At 46.1% G+C, this 16,379-nt stretch overlaps 7 non-coding genes across 7 annotated transcripts; all 7 read left to right on the forward strand.

The window, feature by feature from the left end:
• The first annotated feature begins 1,616 nt into the window (after window positions 1–1,616).
• On the forward strand, window positions 1,617–1,807 carry LOC130314038 (U2 spliceosomal RNA). The gene has a single exon (XR_008861801.1). It is a non-coding gene; the product is annotated as a U2 spliceosomal RNA (small nuclear RNA).
• Window positions 1,808–3,889: 2,082 nt separating this feature from the next.
• LOC130314039 (U2 spliceosomal RNA) lies at window positions 3,890–4,080 on the forward strand. The gene has a single exon (XR_008861802.1). It is a non-coding gene; the product is annotated as a U2 spliceosomal RNA (small nuclear RNA).
• A 2,072-nt stretch (window positions 4,081–6,152) lies between these two features.
• On the forward strand, window positions 6,153–6,343 carry LOC130314041 (U2 spliceosomal RNA). The gene has a single exon (XR_008861803.1). It is a non-coding gene; the product is annotated as a U2 spliceosomal RNA (small nuclear RNA).
• Window positions 6,344–8,432: 2,089 nt separating this feature from the next.
• LOC130314042 (U2 spliceosomal RNA) lies at window positions 8,433–8,623 on the forward strand. Its single transcript, XR_008861804.1, has one exon. It is a non-coding gene; the product is annotated as a U2 spliceosomal RNA (small nuclear RNA).
• A 2,085-nt stretch (window positions 8,624–10,708) lies between these two features.
• LOC130314044 (U2 spliceosomal RNA) lies at window positions 10,709–10,899 on the forward strand. Its single transcript, XR_008861806.1, has one exon. It is a non-coding gene; the product is annotated as a U2 spliceosomal RNA (small nuclear RNA).
• A 2,072-nt stretch (window positions 10,900–12,971) lies between these two features.
• LOC130314045 (U2 spliceosomal RNA) lies at window positions 12,972–13,162 on the forward strand. Its single transcript, XR_008861807.1, has one exon. It is a non-coding gene; the product is annotated as a U2 spliceosomal RNA (small nuclear RNA).
• A 2,088-nt stretch (window positions 13,163–15,250) lies between these two features.
• Window positions 15,251–15,441, forward strand: LOC130314046 (U2 spliceosomal RNA). Its single transcript, XR_008861808.1, has one exon. It is a non-coding gene; the product is annotated as a U2 spliceosomal RNA (small nuclear RNA).
• The last annotated feature ends 938 nt before the right edge of the window (window positions 15,442–16,379 follow it).

A 16,379-nucleotide genomic window follows, 5' to 3' on the forward strand; every position in this document is an offset into this window, starting at 1 on the left:
GGTCTCCTGGCTGTTCACACAGGTGTGTCATTGCTGTACATTGACCATGCATTGCTTCTGTGGTATTGCAAAGGCAAAGACAAATGCTTCCAGCCATCCATTGCACTAATGGATTGGTCATCAGCTGGCTGTCTATGTCCCGCATCAATATAGACCAAAGTACAGAGGGTTAGGCTATGCTATTGTGCACCTACCTGATGCATCAGAAGGTGCGAGGCCCTTGCTAAATTCTGTGCACAGACTTTGAGATCTATACTTTAGACTGTATCTAAACCTGCTCCAACATGGACTGACATTCTGGCCTACTTTCAGCCGATGCGACTTGTCTGTCGCTGAACAGTCGCTTTTTATGTATTCAGCACCTATGTATAATGTTGTAAAAATGCTCTAGAAGCTAAAGTCGCAGAAATGTCACACATATTTGGCCTGCAACTTTCTGTGCGACAAATTCAGACAGGAAAAATCAGTATAAATCCTTAGAAAATTATCCCCCAGTGTCTCCATCTGCTGGCGGTATTGAATAAGCATTGCTGCACTGATGGGGTATGCATTAGACGAAAAAAAAGAAGAAAAAGAAGAATAATACGCCCAGAAAAGAGGCGAAAAGGAGAAAAACGTAAAAAAACGTGAAAAAAAAGTAAGAGGAAGAGAAGGGAAAAAAAGGTGGAAATGGGTTTAAAAGTGATTTCGGCGGAGAAATATATATATATATATATATATATATATATATATATATATATATACGCGCACACACACACATATATATAAACGTATTCTCCGTTGAGATATTGCAGCCGCTGCTGTGTCCAGGCCCAGGAGCCTTAGCACTGTGCTGTGATGTCACTCAATACCACTGACATCACTAGGTGTAAACAACATCTCTCCTTTGCTGTGTATGTGACTATGGAGCTGTTTGGTGATGTCGTCTATTATGGCCTTCATAGAAGCAACAGGAGATTGTTGCATCCATCTAGAACCCTCAGAACTACAGTGCTATGATGTCACTCACTTCCACAGGCCTTGCAGAGTGTAAACAACAACAACCCAGCTTTGTTGTGTATGTAACCATAGGGATTTGTGATGTCACCTAGAACCTTCACAGCAGCGACAGCTTTATGAGGAGCATCAGCACTGCTCTGCCTGAGCAGAACCATCACCGCCATAGGTTGTCAAATAACCCGGATTTAACCCACACAGGTAAGTCCAATGGGGTGCAGGCATGTCCTCTATGCTTACAGCTTCCCGTGGGTGTTGGTTTGATACCGTTTGGGGACAGCCAAGGAGGCATCTGCAGGCAACAAAGGTAGGTGTGTGCTTGTGTGTGTGTTTCCTATGCAGATCCTAAGCCCAGTGTCACATGCAAGTAGGAGGAGTAAGAAGGGTTCCTGGCAAATCCGGGTTATGGATTGCATTTAAAAAGGCCCCGTGGGAGTGCAATGGGCCCCTGTCTTGCTGCTTAGCAATAATGGTATGGGTTTAGGTTCTGCTGTGTGTACTGGTGGTTGACTGCCCCCCAGCCCAGAGTGTGCATGGAAAATTGTCTGGCAGCCTCCCTGACAGCAAGCAGTGATAGTGCCCATGAAGGGGACCTTGTTGGGCCCGCCCCTTTCACGGTTATCGCTTCTCGGCCTTTTGGCTAAGATCAAGTGTAGTATCTGTTCTTATCAGTTTAATATCTGATACGTCCCCTATCTGGGGACCATATATTAAATGGATTTTTGAGAACGGGGGCCGATTTCGAAGCTTGCTTCCGTCGCCCTATGCATTGACCCGATATGGCAGTATCTTCGGGTACAGTGCACCACCCCCTTACAGGGTTAAAAAGAAAGATTCCTACTTTCATTGCTACCTGCTTGCTGGCTAGCCAGCTAGCCAGCCCTGTGGGCCTTGCTGCTGCAGCCAAAAAACAAAAGGTGGTGCTGCTGCTGCTTCTGCTGCTTCTGCTTGTGTCTGGCCGCTGTTGGAGCGTCCAGGCACAGGACTTCTGCTGCTGCTGACTAAATGGCCTCCTTAATTGGATCATTTGAGTAGCCAGCACACCTGTGCAGGTAGGGCATGACATGATAGGCAGCTGCCTTGATAGCGGGTGGGTGCTGAATGTTCCTAATTGACAAAATAAGATTAATGCTTATGAAGAAATATAAAATCTCATCCCTTCCCCAATATCGCGCCACACCCCTACCCCTTAATTCCCTGGTTGAACTTGATGGACATATGTCTTTTTTCGACCGTACTAACTATGTAACTATGTAACATAACATGGGGGGGGGGGGGGGGGTCTCCTGGCTGTTCACACAGGTGTGTCATTGCTGTACATTGACCATGCATTGCTTCTGTGGTATTGCAAAGGCAAAGACAAATGCTTCCAGCCATCCATTGCACTAATGGATTGGTCATCAGCTGGCTGTCTATGTCCCGCATCAATATAGACCAAAGTACAGAGGGTTAGGCTATGCTATTGTGCACCTACCTGATGCATCAGAAGGTGCGAGGCCCTTGCTAAATTCTGTGCACAGACTTTGAGATCTATACTTTAGACTGTATCTAAACCTGCTCCAACATGGACTGACATTCTGGCCTACTTTCAGCCGATGCGACTTGTCTGTCGCTGAACAGTCGCTTTTTATGTATTCAGCACCTATGTATAATGTTGTAAAAATGCTCTAGAAGCTAAAGTCGCAGAAATGTCACACATATTTGGCCTGCAACTTTCTGTGCGACAAATTCAGACAGGAAAAATCAGTATAAATCCTTAGAAAATTATCCCCCAGTGTCTCCATCTGCTGGCGGTATTGAATAAGCATTGCTGCACTGATGGGGTATGCATTAGACGAAAAAAAAGAAGAAAAAGAAGAATAATACGCCCAGAAAAGAGGCGAAAAGGAGAAAAACGTAAAAAAACGTGAAAAAAAAGTAAGAGGAAGAGAAGGGAAAAAAAGGTGGAAATGGGTTTAAAAGTGATTTCGGCGGAGAATATATATATATATATATATATATATATATATATATATATATACGCGCACACACACACATATATATAAACGTATTCTCCGTTGAGATATTGCAGCCGCTGCTGTGTCCAGGCCCAGGAGCCTTAGCACTGTGCTGTGATGTCACTCAATACCACTGACATCACTAGGTGTAAACAACATCTCTCCTTTGCTGTGTATGTGACTATGGAGCTGTTTGGTGATGTCGTCTATTATGGCCTTCATAGAAGCAACAGGAGATTGTTGCATCCATCTAGAACCCTCAGAACTACAGTGCTATGATGTCACTCACTTCCACAGGCCTTGCAGAGTGTAAACAACAACAACCCAGCTTTGTTGTGTATGTAACCATAGGGATTTGTGATGTCACCTAGAACCTTCACAGCAGCGACAGCTTTATGAGGAGCATCAGCACTGCTCTGCCTGAGCAGAACCATCACCGCCATAGGTTGTCAAATAACCCGGATTTAACCCACACAGGTAAGTCCAATGGGGTGCAGGCATGTCCTCTATGCTTACAGCTTCCCGTGGGTGTTGGTTTGATACCGTTTGGGGACAGCCAAGGAGGCATCTGCAGGCAACAAAGGTAGGTGTGTGCTTGTGTGTGTGTTTCCTATGCAGATCCTAAGCCCAGTGTCACATGCAAGTAGGAGGAGTAAGAAGGGTTCCTGGCAAATCCGGGTTATGGATTGCATTTAAAAAGGCCCCGTGGGAGTGCAATGGGCCCCTGTCTTGCTGCTTAGCAATAATGGTATGGGTTTAGGTTCTGCTGTGTGTACTGGTGGTTGACTGCCCCCCAGCCCAGAGTGTGCATGGAAAATTGTCTGGCAACCTCCCTGACAGCAAGCAGTGATAGTGCCCATGAAGGGGACCTTGTTGGGCCCGCCCCTTTCACGGTTATCGCTTCTCGGCCTTTTGGCTAAGATCAAGTGTAGTATCTGTTCTTATCAGTTTAATATCTGATACGTCCCCTATCTGGGGACCATATATTAAATGGATTTTTGAGAACGGGGGCCGATTTCGAAGCTTGCTTCCGTCGCCCTATGCATTGACCCGATATGGCAGTATCTTCGGGTACAGTGCACCACCCCCTTACAGGGTTAAAAAGAAAGATTCCTACTTTCATTGCTACCTGCTTGCTGGCTAGCCAGCTAGCCAGCCCTGTGGGCCTTGCTGCTGCAGCCAAAAAACAAAAGGTGGTGCTGCTGCTGCTGCTTCTGCTGCTTCTGCTTGTGTCTGGCCGCTGTTGGAGCGTCCAGGCACAGGACTTCTGCTGCTGCTGACTAAATGGCCTCCTTAATTGGATCATTTGAGTAGCCAGCACACCTGTGCAGGTAGGGCATGACATGATAGGCAGCTGCCTTGATAGCGGGTGGGTGCTGAATGTTCCTAATTGACAAAATAAGATTAATGCTTATGAAGAAATATAAAATCTCATCCCTTCCCCAATATCGCGCCACACCCCTACCCCTTAATTCCCTGGTTGAACTTGATGGACATATGTCTTTTTTCGACCGTACTAACTATGTAACTATGTAACATAACATGGGGGGGGGGGGGGGGGTCTCCTGGCTGTTCACACAGGTGTGTCATTGCTGTACATTGACCATGCATTGCTTCTGTGGTATTGCAAAGGCAAAGACAAATGCTTCCAGCCATCCATTGCACTAATGGATTGGTCATCAGCTGGCTGTCTATGTCCCGCATCAATATAGACCAAAGTACAGAGGGTTAGGCTATGCTATTGTGCACCTACCTGATGCATCAGAAGGTGCGAGGCCCTTGCTAAATTCTGTGCACAGACTTTGAGATCTATACTTTAGACTGTATCTAAACCTGCTCCAACATGGACTGACATTCTGGCCTACTTTCAGCCGATGCGACTTGTCTGTCGCTGAACAGTCGCTTTTTATGTATTCAGCACCTATGTATAATGTTGTAAAAATGCTCTAGAAGCTAAAGTCGCAGAAATGTCACACATATTTGGCCTGCAACTTTCTGTGCGACAAATTCAGACAGGAAAAATCAGTATAAATCCTTAGAAAATTATCCCCCAGTGTCTCCATCTGCTGGCGGTATTGAATAAGCATTGCTGCACTGATGGGGTATGCATTAGACGAAAAAAAAGAAGAAAAAGAAGAATAATACGCCCAGAAAAGAGGCGAAAAGGAGAAAAACGTAAAAAAACGTGAAAAAAAAGTAAGAGGAAGAGAAGGGAAAAAAAGGTGGAAATGGGTTTAAAAGTGATTTCGGCGGAGAAATATATATATATATATATATATATATATACGCGCACACACACACATATATATAAACGTATTCTCCGTTGAGATATTGCAGCCGCTGCTGTGTCCAGGCCCAGGAGCCTTAGCACTGTGCTGTGATGTCACTCAATACCACTGACATCACTAGGTGTAAACAACATCTCTCCTTTGCTGTGTATGTGACTATGGAGCTGTTTGGTGATGTCGTCTATTATGGCCTTCATAGAAGCAACAGGAGATTGTTGCATCCATCTAGAACCCTCAGAACTACAGTGCTATGATGTCACTCACTTCCACAGGCCTTGCAGAGTGTAAACAACAACAACCCAGCTTTGTTGTGTATGTAACCATAGGGATTTGTGATGTCACCTAGAACCTTCACAGCAGCGACAGCTTTATGAGGAGCATCAGCACTGCTCTGCCTGAGCAGAACCATCACCGCCATAGGTTGTCAAATAACCCGGATTTAACCCACACAGGTAAGTCCAATGGGGTGCAGGCATGTCCTCTATGCTTACAGCTTCCCGTGGGTGTTGGTTTGATACCGTTTGGGGACAGCCAAGGAGGCATCTGCAGGCAACAAAGGTAGGTGTGTGCTTGTGTGTGTGTTTCCTATGCAGATCCTAAGCCCAGTGTCACATGCAAGTAGGAGGAGTAAGAAGGGTTCCTGGCAAATCCGGGTTATGGATTGCATTTAAAAAGGCCCCGTGGGAGTGCAATGGGCCCCTGTCTTGCTGCTTAGCAATAATGGTATGGGTTTAGGTTCTGCTGTGTGTACTGGTGGTTGACTGCCCCCCAGCCCAGAGTGTGCATGGAAAATTGTCTGGCAGCCTCCCTGACAGCAAGCAGTGATAGTGCCCATGAAGGGGACCTTGTTGGGCCCGCCCCTTTCACGGTTATCGCTTCTCGGCCTTTTGGCTAAGATCAAGTGTAGTATCTGTTCTTATCAGTTTAATATCTGATACGTCCCCTATCTGGGGACCATATATTAAATGGATTTTTGAGAACGGGGGCCGATTTCGAAGCTTGCTTCCGTCGCCCTATGCATTGACCCGATATGGCAGTATCTTCGGGTACAGTGCACCACCCCCTTACAGGGTTAAAAAGAAAGATTCCTACTTTCATTGCTACCTGCTTGCTGGCTAGCCAGCTAGCCAGCCCTGTGGGCCTTGCTGCTGCAGCCAAAAAACAAAAGGTGGTGCTGCTGCTGCTGCTGCTGCTTCTGCTGCTTCTGCTTGTGTCTGGCCGCTGTTGGAGCGTCCAGGCACAGGACTTCTGCTGCTGCTGACTAAATGGCCTCCTTAATTGGATCATTTGAGTAGCCAGCACACCTGTGCAGGTAGGGCATGACATGATAGGCAGCTGCCTTGATAGCGGGTGGGTGCTGAATGTTCCTAATTGACAAAATAAGATTAATGCTTATGAAGAAATATAAAATCTCATCCCTTCCCCAATATCGCGCCACACCCCTACCCCTTAATTCCCTGGTTGAACTTGATGGACATATGTCTTTTTTCGACCGTACTAACTATGTAACTATGTAACATAACATGGGGGGGGGGGGGGCTCCTGGCTGTTCACACAGGTGTGTCATTGCTGTACATTGACCATGCATTGCTTCTGTGGTATTGCAAAGGCAAAGACAAATGCTTCCAGCCATCCATTGCACTAATGGATTGGTCATCAGCTGGCTGTCTATGTCCCGCATCAATATAGACCAAAGTACAGAGGGTTAGGCTATGCTATTGTGCACCTACCTGATGCATCAGAAGGTGCGAGGCCCTTGCTAAATTCTGTGCACAGACTTTGAGATCTATACTTTAGACTGTATCTAAACCTGCTCCAACATGGACTGACATTCTGGCCTACTTTCAGCCGATGCGACTTGTCTGTCGCTGAACAGTCGCTTTTTATGTATTCAGCACCTATGTATAATGTTGTAAAAATGCTCTAGAAGCTAAAGTCGCAGAAATGTCACACATATTTGGCCTGCAACTTTCTGTGCGACAAATTCAGACAGGAAAAATCAGTATAAATCCTTAGAAAATTATCCCCCAGTGTCTCCATCTGCTGGCGGTATTGAATAAGCATTGCTGCACTGATGGGGTATGCATTAGACGAAAAAAAAAGAAGAAAAAGAAGAATAATACGCCCAGAAAAGAGGCGAAAAGGAGAAAAACGTAAAAAAACGTGAAAAAAAAGTAAGAGGAAGAGAAGGGAAAAAAAGGTGGAAATGGGTTTAAAAGTGATTTCGGCGGAGATATATATATATATATATATATATATATATATATATATATATATACGCGCACACACACACATATATATAAACGTATTCTCCGTTGAGATATTGCAGCCGCTGCTGTGTCCAGGCCCAGGAGCCTTAGCACTGTGCTGTGATGTCACTCAATACCACTGACATCACTAGGTGTAAACAACATCTCTCCTTTGCTGTGTATGTGACTATGGAGCTGTTTGGTGATGTCGTCTATTATGGCCTTCATAGAAGCAACAGGAGATTGTTGCATCCATCTAGAACCCTCAGAACTACAGTGCTATGATGTCACTCACTTCCACAGGCCTTGCAGAGTGTAAACAACAACAACCCAGCTTTGTTGTGTATGTAACCATAGGGATTTGTGATGTCACCTAGAACCTTCACAGCAGCGACAGCTTTATGAGGAGCATCAGCACTGCTCTGCCTGAGCAGAACCATCACCGCCATAGGTTGTCAAATAACCCGGATTTAACCCACACAGGTAAGTCCAATGGGGTGCAGGCATGTCCTCTATGCTTACAGCTTCCCGTGGGTGTTGGTTTGATACCGTTTGGGGACAGCCAAGGAGGCATCTGCAGGCAACAAAGGTAGGTGTGTGCTTGTGTGTGTGTTTCCTATGCAGATCCTAAGCCCAGTGTCACATGCAAGTAGGAGGAGTAAGAAGGGTTCCTGGCAAATCCGGGTTATGGATTGCATTTAAAAAGGCCCCGTGGGAGTGCAATGGGCCCCTGTCTTGCTGCTTAGCAATAATGGTATGGGTTTAGGTTCTGCTGTGTGTACTGGTGGTTGACTGCCCCCCAGCCCAGAGTGTGCATGGAAAATTGTCTGGCAGCCTCCCTGACAGCAAGCAGTGATAGTGCCCATGAAGGGGACCTTGTTGGGCCCGCCCCTTTCACGGTTATCGCTTCTCGGCCTTTTGGCTAAGATCAAGTGTAGTATCTGTTCTTATCAGTTTAATATCTGATACGTCCCCTATCTGGGGACCATATATTAAATGGATTTTTGAGAACGGGGGCCGATTTCGAAGCTTGCTTCCGTCGCCCTATGCATTGACCCGATATGGCAGTATCTTCGGGTACAGTGCACCACCCCCTTACAGGGTTAAAAAGAAAGATTCCTACTTTCATTGCTACCTGCTTGCTGGCTAGCCAGCTAGCCAGCCCTGTGGGCCTTGCTGCTGCAGCCAAAAAACAAAAGGTGGTGCTGCTGCTGCTGCTTCTGCTGCTTCTGCTTGTGTCTGGCCGCTGTTGGAGCGTCCAGGCACAGGACTTCTGCTGCTGCTGACTAAATGGCCTCCTTAATTGGATCATTTGAGTAGCCAGCACACCTGTGCAGGTAGGGCATGACATGATAGGCAGCTGCCTTGATAGCGGGTGGGTGCTGAATGTTCCTAATTGACAAAATAAGATTAATGCTTATGAAGAAATATAAAATCTCATCCCTTCCCCAATATCGCGCCACACCCCTACCCCTTAATTCCCTGGTTGAACTTGATGGACATATGTCTTTTTTCGACCGTACTAACTATGTAACTATGTAACATAACATGGGGGGGGGGGGGGGGTCTCCTGGCTGTTCACACAGGTGTGTCATTGCTGTACATTGACCATGCATTGCTTCTGTGGTATTGCAAAGGCAAAGACAAATGCTTCCAGCCATCCATTGCACTAATGGATTGGTCATCAGCTGGCTGTCTATGTCCCGCATCAATATAGACCAAAGTACAGAGGGTTAGGCTATGCTATTGTGCACCTACCTGATGCATCAGAAGGTGCGAGGCCCTTGCTAAATTCTGTGCACAGACTTTGAGATCTATACTTTAGACTGTATCTAAACCTGCTCCAACATGGACTGACATTCTGGCCTACTTTCAGCCGATGCGACTTGTCTGTCGCTGAACAGTCGCTTTTTATGTATTCAGCACCTATGTATAATGTTGTAAAAATGCTCTAGAAGCTAAAGTCGCAGAAATGTCACACATATTTGGCCTGCAACTTTCTGTGCGACAAATTCAGACAGGAAAAATCAGTATAAATCCTTAGAAAATTATCCCCCAGTGTCTCCATCTGCTGGCGGTATTGAATAAGCATTGCTGCACTGATGGGGTATGCATTAGACGAAAAAAAAGAAGAAAAAGAAGAATAATACGCCCAGAAAAGAGGCGAAAAGGAGAAAAACGTAAAAAAACGTGAAAAAAAAGTAAGAGGAAGAGAAGGGAAAAAAAGGTGGAAATGGGTTTAAAAGTGATTTCGGCGGAGATATATATATATATATATATATATATATATATATATATATATATACGCGCACACACACACATATATATAAACGTATTCTCCGTTGAGATATTGCAGCCGCTGCTGTGTCCAGGCCCAGGAGCCTTAGCACTGTGCTGTGATGTCACTCAATACCACTGACATCACTAGGTGTAAACAACATCTCTCCTTTGCTGTGTATGTGACTATGGAGCTGTTTGGTGATGTCGTCTATTATGGCCTTCATAGAAGCAACAGGAGATTGTTGCATCCATCTAGAACCCTCAGAACTACAGTGCTATGATGTCACTCACTTCCACAGGCCTTGCAGAGTGTAAACAACAACAACCCAGCTTTGTTGTGTATGTAACCATAGGGATTTGTGATGTCACCTAGAACCTTCACAGCAGCGACAGCTTTATGAGGAGCATCAGCACTGCTCTGCCTGAGCAGAACCATCACCGCCATAGGTTGTCAAATAACCCGGATTTAACCCACACAGGTAAGTCCAATGGGGTGCAGGCATGTCCTCTATGCTTACAGCTTCCCGTGGGTGTTGGTTTGATACCGTTTGGGGACAGCCAAGGAGGCATCTGCAGGCAACAAAGGTAGGTGTGTGCTTGTGTGTGTGTTTCCTATGCAGATCCTAAGCCCAGTGTCACATGCAAGTAGGAGGAGTAAGAAGGGTTCCTGGCAAATCCGGGTTATGGATTGCATTTAAAAAGGCCCCGTGGGAGTGCAATGGGCCCCTGTCTTGCTGCTTAGCAATAATGGTATGGGTTTAGGTTCTGCTGTGTGTACTGGTGGTTGACTGCCCCCCAGCCCAGAGTGTGCATGGAAAATTGTCTGGCAACCTCCCTGACAGCAAGCAGTGATAGTGCCCATGAAGGGGACCTTGTTGGGCCCGCCCCTTTCACGGTTATCGCTTCTCGGCCTTTTGGCTAAGATCAAGTGTAGTATCTGTTCTTATCAGTTTAATATCTGATACGTCCCCTATCTGGGGACCATATATTAAATGGATTTTTGAGAACGGGGGCCGATTTCGAAGCTTGCTTCCGTCGCCCTATGCATTGACCCGATATGGCAGTATCTTCGGGTACAGTGCACCACCCCCTTACAGGGTTAAAAAGAAAGATTCCTACTTTCATTGCTACCTGCTTGCTGGCTAGCCAGCTAGCCAGCCCTGTGGGCCTTGCTGCTGCAGCCAAAAAACAAAAGGTGGTGCTGCTGCTGCTGCTTCTGCTGCTTCTGCTTGTGTCTGGCCGCTGTTGGAGCGTCCAGGCACAGGACTTCTGCTGCTGCTGACTAAATGGCCTCCTTAATTGGATCATTTGAGTAGCCAGCACACCTGTGCAGGTAGGGCATGACATGATAGGCAGCTGCCTTGATAGCGGGTGGGTGCTGAATGTTCCTAATTGACAAAATAAGATTAATGCTTATGAAGAAATATAAAATCTCATCCCTTCCCCAATATCGCGCCACACCCCTACCCCTTAATTCCCTGGTTGAACTTGATGGACATATGTCTTTTTTCGACCGTACTAACTATGTAACTATGTAACATAACATGGGGGGGGGGGGGGGGGTCTCCTGGCTGTTCACACAGGTGTGTCATTGCTGTACATTGACCATGCATTGCTTCTGTGGTATTGCAAAGGCAAAGACAAATGCTTCCAGCCATCCATTGCACTAATGGATTGGTCATCAGCTGGCTGTCTATGTCCCGCATCAATATAGACCAAAGTACAGAGGGTTAGGCTATGCTATTGTGCACCTACCTGATGCATCAGAAGGTGCGAGGCCCTTGCTAAATTCTGTGCACAGACTTTGAGATCTATACTTTAGACTGTATCTAAACCTGCTCCAACATGGACTGACATTCTGGCCTACTTTCAGCCGATGCGACTTGTCTGTCGCTGAACAGTCGCTTTTTATGTATTCAGCACCTATGTATAATGTTGTAAAAATGCTCTAGAAGCTAAAGTCGCAGAAATGTCACACATATTTGGCCTGCAACTTTCTGTGCGACAAATTCAGACAGGAAAAATCAGTATAAATCCTTAGAAAATTATCCCCCAGTGTCTCCATCTGCTGGCGGTATTGAATAAGCATTGCTGCACTGATGGGGTATGCATTAGACGAAAAAAAAGAAGAAAAAGAAGAATAATACGCCCAGAAAAGAGGCGAAAAGGAGAAAAACGTAAAAAAACGTGAAAAAAAAGTAAGAGGAAGAGAAGGGAAAAAAAGGTGGAAATGGGTTTAAAAGTGATTTCGGCGGAGAAATATATATATATATATATATATATATATACGCGCACACACACACATATATATAAACGTATTCTCCGTTGAGATATTGCAGCCGCTGCTGTGTCCAGGCCCAGGAGCCTTAGCACTGTGCTGTGATGTCACTCAATACCACTGACATCACTAGGTGTAAACAACATCTCTCCTTTGCTGTGTATGTGACTATGGAGCTGTTTGGTGATGTCGTCTATTATGGCCTTCATAGAAGCAACAGGAGATTGTTGCATCCATCTAGAACCCTCAGAACTACAGTGCTATGATGTCACTCACTTCCACAGGCCTTGCAGAGTGTAAACAACAACAACCCAGCTTTGTTGTGTATGTAACCATAGGGATTTGTGATGTCACCTAGAACCTTCACAGCAGCGACAGCTTTATGAGGAGCATCAGCACTGCTCTGCCTGAGCAGAACCATCACCGCCATAGGTTGTCAAATAACCCGGATTTAACCCACACAGGTAAGTCCAATGGGGTGCAGGCATGTCCTCTATGCTTACAGCTTCCCGTGGGTGTTGGTTTGATACCGTTTGGGGACAGCCAAGGAGGCATCTGCAGGCAACAAAGGTAGGTGTGTGCTTGTGTGTGTGTTTCCTATGCAGATCCTAAGCCCAGTGTCACATGCAAGTAGGAGGAGTAAGAAGGGTTCCTGGCAAATCCGGGTTATGGATTGCATTTAAAAAGGCCCCGTGGGAGTGCAATGGGCCCCTGTCTTGCTGCTTAGCAATAATGGTATGGGTTTAGGTTCTGCTGTGTGTACTGGTGGTTGACTGCCCCCCAGCCCAGAGTGTGCATGGAAAATTGTCTGGCAGCCTCCCTGACAGCAAGCAGTGATAGTGCCCATGAAGGGGACCTTGTTGGGCCCGCCCCTTTCACGGTTATCGCTTCTCGGCCTTTTGGCTAAGATCAAGTGTAGTATCTGTTCTTATCAGTTTAATATCTGATACGTCCCCTATCTGGGGACCATATATTAAATGGATTTTTGAGAACGGGGGCCGATTTCGAAGCTTGCTTCCGTCGCCCTATGCATTGACCCGATATGGCAGTATCTTCGGGTACAGTGCACCACCCCCTTACAGGGTTAAAAAGAAAGATTCCTACTTTCATTGCTACCTGCTTGCTGGCTAGCCAGCTAGCCAGCCCTGTGGGCCTTGCTGCTGCAGCCAAAAAACAAAAGGTGGTGCTGCTGCTGCTGCTGCTTCTGCTGCTTCTGCTTGTGTCTGGCCGCTGTTGGAGCGTCCAGGCACAGGACTTCTGCTGCTGCTGACTAAATGGCCTCCTTAATTGGATCATTTGAGTAGCCAGCACACCTGTGCAGGTAGGGCATGACATGATAGGCAGCTGCCTTGATAGCGGGTGGGTGCTGAATGTTCCTAATTGACAAAATAAGATTAATGCTTATGAAGAAATATAAAATCTCATCCCTTCCCCAATATCGCGCCACACCCCTACCCCTTAATTCCCTGGTTGAACTTGATGGACATATGTCTTTTTTCGACCGTACTAACTATGTAACTATGTAACATAACATGGGGGGGGGGGGGGGCTCCTGGCTGTTCACACAGGTGTGTCATTGCTGTACATTGACCATGCATTGCTTCTGTGGTATTGCAAAGGCAAAGACAAATGCTTCCAGCCATCCATTGCACTAATGGATTGGTCATCAGCTGGCTGTCTATGTCCCGCATCAATATAGACCAAAGTACAGAGGGTTAGGCTATGCTATTGTGCACCTACCTGATGCATCAGAAGGTGCGAGGCCCTTGCTAAATTCTGTGCACAGACTTTGAGATCTATACTTTAGACTGTATCTAAACCTGCTCCAACATGGACTGACATTCTGGCCTACTTTCAGCCGATGCGACTTGTCTGTCGCTGAACAGTCGCTTTTTATGTATTCAGCACCTATGTATAATGTTGTAAAAATGCTCTAGAAGCTAAAGTCGCAGAAATGTCACACATATTTGGCCTGCAACTTTCTGTGCGACAAATTCAGACAGGAAAAATCAGTATAAATCCTTAGAAAATTATCCCCCAGTGTCTCCATCTGCTGGCGGTATTGAATAAGCATTGCTGCACTGATGGGGTATGCATTAGACGAAAAAAAAAGAAGAAAAAGAAGAATAATACGCCCAGAAAAGAGGCGAAAAGGAGAAAAACGTAAAAAAACGTGAAAAAAAAGTAAGAGGAAGAGAAGGGAAAAAAAGGTGGAAATGGGTTTAAAAGTGATTTCGGCGGAGAATATATATATATATATATATATATATATATATATATATATATATACGCGCACACACACACATATATATAAACGTATTCTCCGTTGAGATATTGCAGCCGCTGCTGTGTCCAGGCCCAGGAGCCTTAGCACTGTGCTGTGATGTCACTCAATACCACTGACATCACTAGGTGTAAACAACATCTCTCCTTTGCTGTGTATGTGACTATGGAGCTGTTTGGTGATGTCGTCTATTATGGCCTTCATAGAAGCAACAGGAGATTGTTGCATCCATCTAGAACCCTCAGAACTACAGTGCTATGATGTCACTCACTTCCACAGGCCTTGCAGAGTGTAAACAACAACAACCCAGCTTTGTTGTGTATGTAACCATAGGGATTTGTGATGTCACCTAGAACCTTCACAGCAGCGACAGCTTTATGAGGAGCATCAGCACTGCTCTGCCTGAGCAGAACCATCACCGCCATAGGTTGTCAAATAACCCGGATTTAACCCACACAGGTAAGTCCAATGGGGTGCAGGCATGTCCTCTATGCTTACAGCTTCCCGTGGGTGTTGGTTTGATACCGTTTGGGGACAGCCAAGGAGGCATCTGCAGGCAACAAAGGTAGGTGTGTGCTTGTGTGTGTGTTTCCTATGCAGATCCTAAGCCCAGTGTCACATGCAAGTAGGAGGAGTAAGAAGGGTTCCTGGCAAATCCGGGTTATGGATTGCATTTAAAAAGGCCCCGTGGGAGTGCAATGGGCCCCTGTCTTGCTGCTTAGCAATAATGGTATGGGTTTAGGTTCTGCTGTGTGTACTGGTGGTTGACTGCCCCCCAGCCCAGAGTGTGCATGGAAAATTGTCTGGCAGCCTCCCTGACAGCAAGCAGTGATAGTGCCCATGAAGGGGACCTTGTTGGGCCCGCCCCTTTCACGGTTATCGCTTCTCGGCCTTTTGGCTAAGATCAAGTGTAGTATCTGTTCTTATCAGTTTAATATCTGATACGTCCCCTATCTGGGGACCATATATTAAATGGATTTTTGAGAACGGGGGCCGATTTCGAAGCTTGCTTCCGTCGCCCTATGCATTGACCCGATATGGCAGTATCTTCGGGTACAGTGCACCACCCCCTTACAGGGTTAAAAAGAAAGATTCCTACTTTCATTGCTACCTGCTTGCTGGCTAGCCAGCTAGCCAGCCCTGTGGGCCTTGCTGCTGCAGCCAAAAAACAAAAGGTGGTGCTGCTGCTGCTGCTTCTGCTGCTTCTGCTTGTGTCTGGCCGCTGTTGGAGCGTCCAGGCACAGGACTTCTGCTGCTGCTGACTAAATGGCCTCCTTAATTGGATCATTTGAGTAGCCAGCACACCTGTGCAGGTAGGGCATGACATGATAGGCAGCTGCCTTGATAGCGGGTGGGTGCTGAATGTTCCTAATTGACAAAATAAGATTAATGCTTATGAAGAAATATAAAATCTCATCCCTTCCCCAATATCGCGCCACACCCCTACCCCTTAATTCCCTGGTTGAACTTGATGGACATATGTCTTTTTTCGACCGTACTAACTATGTAACTATGTAACATAACATGGGGGGGGGGGGGGGGTCTCCTGGCTGTTCACACAGGTGTGTCATTGCTGTACATTGACCATGCATTGCTTCTGTGGTATTGCAAAGGCAAAGACAAATGCTTCCAGCCATCCATTGCACTAATGGATTGGTCATCAGCTGGCTGTCTATGTCCCGCATCAATATAGACCAAAGTACAGAGGGTTAGGCTATGCTATTGTGCACCTACCTGATGCATCAGAAGGTGCGAGGCCCTTGCTAAATTCTGTGCACAGACTTTGAGATCTATACTTTAGACTGTATCTAAACCTGCTCCAACATGGACTGACATTCTGGCCTACTTTCAGCCGATGCGACTTGTCTGTCGCTGAACAGTCGCTTTTTATGTATTCAGCACCTATGTATAATGTTGTAAAAATGCTCTAGAAGCTAAAGTCGCAGAAATGTCACACATATTTGGCCTGCAACTTTCTGTGCGACAAATTCAGACAGGAAAAATCAG

Source organism: Hyla sarda, unplaced genomic scaffold (genome assembly GCF_029499605.1).
Source record: "Hyla sarda isolate aHylSar1 unplaced genomic scaffold, aHylSar1.hap1 scaffold_1801, whole genome shotgun sequence".
Taxonomy (NCBI): Eukaryota; Metazoa; Chordata; class Amphibia; order Anura; family Hylidae; genus Hyla; species Hyla sarda.